The sequence below is a fragment of the Phyllopteryx taeniolatus genome, chromosome 4, assembly GCF_024500385.1.
Source record: "Phyllopteryx taeniolatus isolate TA_2022b chromosome 4, UOR_Ptae_1.2, whole genome shotgun sequence".
NCBI classification, from domain to species: Eukaryota; Metazoa; Chordata; class Actinopteri; order Syngnathiformes; family Syngnathidae; genus Phyllopteryx; species Phyllopteryx taeniolatus.
The window spans coordinates 33,207,627-33,215,126 of NC_084505.1; the positions used below are offsets into that span (position 1 = coordinate 33,207,627).

Sequence of the window (7,500 nt, forward strand, 5' to 3'; positions counted from 1 at the left end):
CAGAACCACGACCAAAATATATTTAAAAAAAAAAAAGACAAAATAAATTTTTGTTTCTAATTCCAGCGAAGCTCGTTGCCGAATTCTTGGCAAAAAACCCGAATTGTCCTCGTGTCAACCTGTCCGCCTGCTTCCGGGACTTTTACCGGCGCTCTTGCCGTTCACCTGCACGCCCGGGCTGCGCTCGCCGACTTTGGGCTGCGAGGGGCGGAAAGGGTGCGGCAGGCTCCGACGCTCGTGGCCGCCTCCCCGCCTCCCCGCCTCCTTCAAGAGGGGGCGGCCGCGGAGGGAGCGTCCTTGCCGATGCTCGAGCTCCACCTACGGTTTGTCGCCCCATTGGCTGAGCGCGACTCGGGTCGATTGACTGTTGCGGGTGGGGTCGGTAAAACCTCAGGTTCGGCTGCCGCCAAGGTGAATTCTTGATACAAAATACAAATGTCTTCCGCACAACACACAGGTTGTTCACATCCTTTCCAAATTGAAATGATTGAATAAAAAAAAAATCACCAAATATATAAAACGAAGCTTCAAAATTGTGAAAAATCAAGTCCTTGTCTCTGCTCTCAAAATGCTGTGGGCGTGAATACGTGAAACCACGCCCACTGAAAAAAGGAACGCGACTTTAACTAGCATCTTTCTGATGTCTTCACATTACTTCGAGTCATGGGAAAATAAAAAATATGTATGTATCATGAATTTTATATGTGTTCTTTGCACGTTTTCAGCAATTATCTTCAAAAATGTATAATATATTTAGAAACAAAACTCTGAATTTACTTTACAGTACTGTACTTCTTGTTTATTTATTAATTTTTAATGTTTATTTTGCATATTATGCTCCAAATTTTATAGTCTTAAGGGCATTTCTTCTTTTAAATCCATGGTTTTAGTGGGTGGATTTCATCAGCCATTCAAGAATTTGTTTGTGTGCAGCTTCCTGGTTACACTTGATTTAGCGACATAGATAGAAGAAAATTGCCTTTTAAATGGCTTGAACACAAATAATTGAGTCTTTAAAGTGCCTTCTAACCCATTAAGTGTAAAAGTAAACAACCAAGTTTGTCTGACTTCCTATTTCGGAAAATGTGTCTGTGACCGAGCCGTTCCGCGCTTTCAACAGTGGAGCCAATTTTTTCAGTAACCACCCCCAGGTTGCGTTTCTTTGCCCACGACATGATCAACTAGGCTGGGCGAAGCAATGGCCAGACAACACTATCTGAAACACCATAGGTACGACACCGCTGCTGTCATGTCAGAGTTAAAAGGTAAGCTGAGCTGCATTGAGAAGTGGAAAATGCTCCAAAATATGGAGTGTGTCGAGAGCTATGATTTCTTGATATTAGGGTTATTGTATTGTCAGACATTTTATGAAGACAACTGGGAACTGTTTAAAAATGTGGAGGAAAAAAATGCACAATGACCACTTTACATTTTGAAAAAAAATGCACATCTCCTTTAAATGGGCAGGAATTATTCTAAACATCATACCTTTTTTTTTTGGGAAAATTCTCTTTTCAAAAGAATTTTTTTGTTTTTTTTACACAAATATCTACAAGCTAGTGTCAGACCATGTGGATCTGATCCACACTGTGCAGTAATTTACATTTAACTTGGAAAGTCATGTAAAAACGTCATCAGATGCTCAGGCTGCAATTAAAATCCTATATATACTGTATTTTATTCCCTCGTTGCTCTGGATCCAACTTGAACTCCTTTTTACGGTTGACTAACGGCTGTTGAACCTTCACCGTAACACTTGAGTTGGCTGTTTGGAGTGTTTGTGGCAGGCCAACGGTGTCATGACCACAATGACGGGAAAAGCCGATGAGGAAATACCAGGAGGATTGCACGGTAGACACGGAGCGAGTGAGAAGAAGTGATGGCGGGGGGTTTAGTGAGGAAAATGCAGTTATGACTTCCTGTTTACGACAGCTTCTGGCGCCAAGGTTAGCTAGCGTGTGGCAGATATGACGGCTGTATACTTTCCTAATGCGGTGTAAGTGTGTTCATGTGTGTACGCACTGCAACTGTCACAGTTTCCATCCAAGAGCGCAGACAGCATGTTTGGCTTGTCGTCACGGCAACAAGGGGATGCTGATTGACTGCCTCCATGCCCTCAGTACCCGCGTAGCATCCTTTATTTGGCAGATCAGGCTCACCAGTAGGGGTGGAAGCTGGAAATAATCCACATTGCATACTGATTAATGCAGGAAAAATGTCTCTTAAGATTTTCCAGCTCGTGCTCGAGTGCTGACTAGAACCAGAAAAATAGATCATATTGCAAAAAAATCATGCATGGGTTTTTCAACATTGGCTACAGTTTTTTTTTTCCAAAAAGGTCTTGGAGGTAAAATTCAACAATCTCAAGTTGTAGTTGAAACTGTTCTACTCCAGTCCTGGAGATGGCAGTAATAAGCAAAACAAAGTGGTTGATAACTTCTTTGGAATCACCCTTGATTGATGAATGCCCTTTAAAAACTGAGATTATTAAACACAAACTAAAATTGAAAAAAAAAATGTGTTCCATCGTCGGTAAAATGTGTGGTATTTTAGAAAGGGCACGGTGGACGACTGGTTGAAGTGTCAGCATCACAGTTCTGAGGAGCAGGGTTCAATCCCCGGCCCCGCCTGTGTGGAGTTTGCATGTTCTCCCCGTGCCTGCGTGGGTTTTCTCCGGGCACTCCGGTTTCCTCCCACATCCCAAAAACATGCATTAATTGGAGACTCTAAATTGCCCGTAGGTGTGAATGTGAGTGCGAATGGTTGTTTGTTTGTATGTGCCCTGCGATTGGCTGGCAACCAGTTCAGGGTGTACCCCGCCTCTTGCCCGATGATAGCTGGGATAGGCTCCAGCACGCCCGCGACCCTAGTGAGGAGAAGCGGCTCAGAAAATGGATGGATGGATGGAATGTTAGAAAAGGCTTGATCGAGTAATATTACTTGAACAGAGAACAATAATCAGCAACAGTAGGGAAAGTTTTTTTTTTTTTTTTCATCCATTAGCTTTGAGCTAGCCATTTTTGTGAACAAAAACAAAGAAACGGAAGTCTGAGATGTATTTCAACATTCAATAGTTGTATTTATTTTATGTGCATTTAGTTTTACAATGAACGTCAACTGGAGTGTCAATAAATGACTTGACGCAATCAGCATTCACTCTTACTCCTTGCTACTATGTTAGCACCTTAGCAACCTGTTATTTGAATTTTCGTTTTCTTTTTTTTAAACCTCCGATCTAATACCGATATTGCAGCCTTGATTTTTGGCCGATACTGGTCCGATCCGATTTCAGCAATAATACATAATTGACTTATTTTGTAGTATGGAATGTTAAAAAAGGTGGCACGGTGGACGACTGGTTAGAGCGTCAGCCTCACAGTTCTGAGGATCAGGGTTCAATCCCCGGGACCCACCCGTGTGGAGTTTGCATGTTCTCCCCGTGCCTGCGTGGGTTTTCTCCAGGCACTCCGGTTTCCTCCCATATCCCCAAAACATGCATGGTAGGTTAATTGAAGTCTCTAAATTGCCCCTAGGTGTAAATGTGAGTGCGAATGGTTGTTTGTTTCTATGTGCCCTAATATTGGCTGGCAACCAGTTCAGGGTGTACCCCGCTTCCTGCCCGATGATAGCTGAGCTGTGTCTCCTCACTAGGGTCGCGGGCGTGCTGGAGCCTATCCCAGCTATCATCGGGCAGGAGGTGGGGTACACCCTGAACTGGTTGCCAGCCAATCGCAGTGAATATATTTTGAGAAACTTAAAACAATTTTTAAAAATAGTAGAATAAAATTTGGTCCATAACCAGTAGAATCTGTGGCATTTTACAAACCAAGAACCACACTTTGTCGTGAATAAACCTCCACCAAGGCTGGAATTTTTTTTTTATTTTTTAAATTTGGTCCATCCAGCCATCTATTTTCCATACCACTTACAGCAGAGAATGGTTAGCATATCCGCCTAACAGTTCTGAGGTTGGGGGTTCAAATCCGGCCTTAGGCCTTCCTGTGTGGAGTTTGCATGATGCCCCTGTGGTTGCGTGGATTTTCACCGGGTACCCCGGCTTCCTCCCACAATCCAAAAAGATGCACCTTAGGTCCATTGAAGACTAAATTGTACTTAAGGTCTTAGTTTGACTGGTTGTTTGTCTATGTGCTCTGTGATTGGATAGGATGGACAAGACTATTTAGAGGAGAAAAAAAAAAAGTCACAACAGGATTTATACCTTTGAAGAGGAAGTGGTGGGGATCCACAGACGATTGAGGAAAGGCAGAAGTGTGATGAAGGCCTGATGACTTAGAGTTGCGTTCGAGTGAGCGACCATCTGTGTGTTTTTTTTTAATCAGAATATTGTAAGCTCTTGTGCAATGTGTGACTCTTATGTTTTGTGTGTGTGTGAGGATCACATGCGGAGCTGCTTTATTGTCATCTGGAATAGATTTTAGGGAGGGTTTTGATTCCCCTCATCATTGACTTGACCCACCCCCCGACCCACCTACCATCCCCGACCTCTTCTTAATGGCATCGACGGGTAGAGTGCAGCGTTTGTTGAGCATTTGTGTGTAAACCCCCCGCATACTTTTCACTCTTTCAAGATGACATCACACGTCTCCTAAGACTCTTGAATGGATGCAGACCTTCTGCGGTTGATGGAGCAATGGTGATGAACATTCCAATGCGAAAGCTGTATCAAAAAAAGGTTGCCTCCACAAACATAATAATGTTATATTATTTAAAGTGTTTTCAAACAAGTAACTATTACTTTACTACTGTTAGTGCAGATTAGTGATAGACTATGGCGCATGGCCGATTTATGTGCAAATTTTGTATGGAAGCAAATAACGGAGATTCCCCTGTCCAGGTCGGACTTGACTTTTATTTTGAAAATAACATTATTTTGACATTTGTTAGAAACGATATTACTTTGTGTCAGGGAGTTTCGTTAAAAGGAGACATCAGTGCCAAGATAAGTTACATTTTGTGAGCGTGACTTCCGCGTCCATTCTCGATACATATCAGATTTACATCCAAAAACGAAAGATGCCTGGGTCAGATATGGGGGGGGGAAAAAACACAAACGGAATTGTACCGTTCACATTGACATGAAAAAAAAAATCTGACATCACCTAGGGTAGGGGAAGAGAAATAAATAAATAAAATACAATAATTTTGACCTGCAGTGTGAACATTGCTGTTCTCACTGTTCTCATTGAGGCAATAACCTGCAATATTAGTCTTTATTTCACAGAGGATAAATAATATATGCATGTGAATACTGTCTGTCTACATGTTGCCCCACCGTTTGTGTTCAAATATCCATTGCTCAAAATTCATTGCCATTGACGGTTATATCAGTCAAATAACCATGTTGAATGAGTTAAAGGGTTCTAAAACTGTCATATTGTTAAAACTCAAACCGCTAATCATAGCATGTGAATGCCGTTTTCCATTCTGTCAGTATTAAGCTTACAAGTCTTTGTTTAGGCAGTTGGTTGGTTGTTTTAAATATATGCATAATGCTCTGTTTAGTTTGACCGTAAATTCAGCTGGGAGTGGCATTAAGCAGCTTTAAGCCTATATATAGAAAATTAGTGCTTATCCTGTTTGCTCTTGCAAGTGTAAGCAATTTAAAAAAAAAAAAAAAGCCGTATGCACTACTGTCTCCATTAGTTAAAATGATTTAAATTATCTCCTCTAAATGAATATTTCTCTGGGAAAGTCAAAACCTGAGCAGTATTATGTTTGTTAAGGCAGAATCTTTGTATATTTTTTCATATTGATCTCTTTGGAATGTGCATGATTCAGTTTCCTGGTAAAAACAACAACAACAACAACAACAACTTTGATTCACATTCTCTTTAAAGTTGGAAAGTTCCAGTTGAAGATTTTGTTTTTGTGTTTTCAGGAGTTTCCAAAAGGCACTCAAGCAACGCTTCTCTCGTCACCACTCTCGTTTGCGTTGACACGTCCATGTCTTATCTTTGTATTAGACCTCTCAGATGACGGTCGGAAGGGGAGGCGGCGGGTGGGGGTTCAGGAGGATCGGTTGTCTGCTTTTATGCACCCCTTGGCTGGTTCGAACACAACATCCTCTCTCGGGTTGTAAAAGAACATCCTGTACAGCGTTTCAGTTTCTAAGCTTTTGTCTCAGGAGTCCGCTTCCTTCTACGAGATGCCACTGATGTGGTTACATCTTATTTCAGCTGTAGTTTAGTGCACAATTTTCCATCTTGATCAGAAAACTTTTAGGACTTGTGGGAATGGAAATTAAATTCATTTAAATGGATTAAAACTCTCACGAGTAATGAGCTTTCAAAAGTGGGAGTACGTCCTCTAGGGGGCGTTAAAGGAGTTATTGGGTGGTTTAGCAGCTTGTGAAAAAAACGAAAGATTTTTTAAATTGCTAAGGAAACTTCAGTTACACTCCAGGAAAGTTATTTTTTTAAATGGTAATGTAATTATGTAATTTCAGTGGGACTGTTATTTTAATTTTGTGTATTAATTAGGAGCAGCCAACAATTTAAAGTGTGAAAGTGAAAATGTTTAATTAATATTGCTCAGTATGTTATATTGGAAAAATTGTACAATTGGGCCGTGATTGATGCGTACATTTCATTCCGTGACCATGCTCTTAACTTGCATATCCAGTCATCCTTTTCGATTGAAATACATTGAAATGCCATTTTCATCAGCTTTTAATAATTACAGCAATGTACTTGTGGATTGTGATTTCATGCTTTACTCGAATACAGTACATCGTGCTGCTCCAAGTGTGCATGTCTTAAACACCACGGGGGAGTTGTAAGACCATCGCAACTAAAGTGCAATAATAGATGCTTTTCACAGAGGATAAAGAATATATGCGTGGAGTATTGTCACGACCATTGTATTCAAATGTAAGTTGTAAAAGTATATACTGCAATACCAATGCTAGTTTTGGTAGCCTGTTTATGGCGTTTCCAATTGTATTTGGAGTAAGCTGGTAGACTGCTGGTATTTGGTGAAGTGGTTTGGTTAAATACGTACTCTTTGTTTTATGTTTAGTTTTAGAGTTAACTTAAACTGGGAGTGGTGATAATTGAAGACTGTTTTTCTGTCTGTTGCTGATTGTGAAGTTTGCTGCCACCATTTAGTGCTAAAAACATTTCTGGCAAGTCGAGGCAAAAAAAAGAAAAAAGTTTCGAGGGAGTTTCCAATAACACTAGAAAAAAGCCGGTACATTTGGTTGTAGTCTTTTTTTTTTCTTTTTTTTTTAATGTCACTAGAGGAAATATCGCTATACATAGCAACAAAAGTTAGCAACACACTAGCACTGGCCCTGGTAATCACAGTAATGATTTAGACAGTACCACCCCAAAAACAGATTTGAACGTGTGACAACGGTGCTGTAATTATTTTAACATTTGTGTATTAATCGAAGAATGTCCAAGACTTTTTATTGAGACACCTGGTAACTCTTAAATTGTGTGAAACAAGTTACACAACAGGTCTAATTTAAAAAAGAGA

At 40.6% G+C, this 7,500-nt stretch overlaps 2 protein-coding genes across 10 annotated transcripts in view; both read right to left on the reverse strand.

Moving 5' to 3' along the window:
* The window catches only part of LOC133477285 (lysophosphatidic acid receptor 2-like), a 26,779-nt gene extending 26,519 nt beyond the window's left edge, over positions 1-260 (reverse strand). The window contains exon 1 of the mRNA XM_061771893.1: positions 1-260. This exon is cut by the window's left edge and continues 158 nt beyond it. The gene's annotated coding sequence lies outside the window, so the exon portion shown is untranslated.
* A 4,590-nt stretch (positions 261-4,850) lies between these two features.
* Positions 4,851-7,500, reverse strand: part of LOC133477284 (bromodomain-containing protein 4-like) — a 45,346-nt gene continuing 42,696 nt past the window's right edge. For all 9 annotated transcript variants that reach the window (XR_009788274.1, XR_009788273.1, XM_061771892.1 and 6 more), the window contains one exon: positions 4,851-7,500. This exon is cut by the window's right edge and continues 1,699 nt beyond it. The gene's annotated coding sequence lies outside the window, so the exon portion shown is untranslated.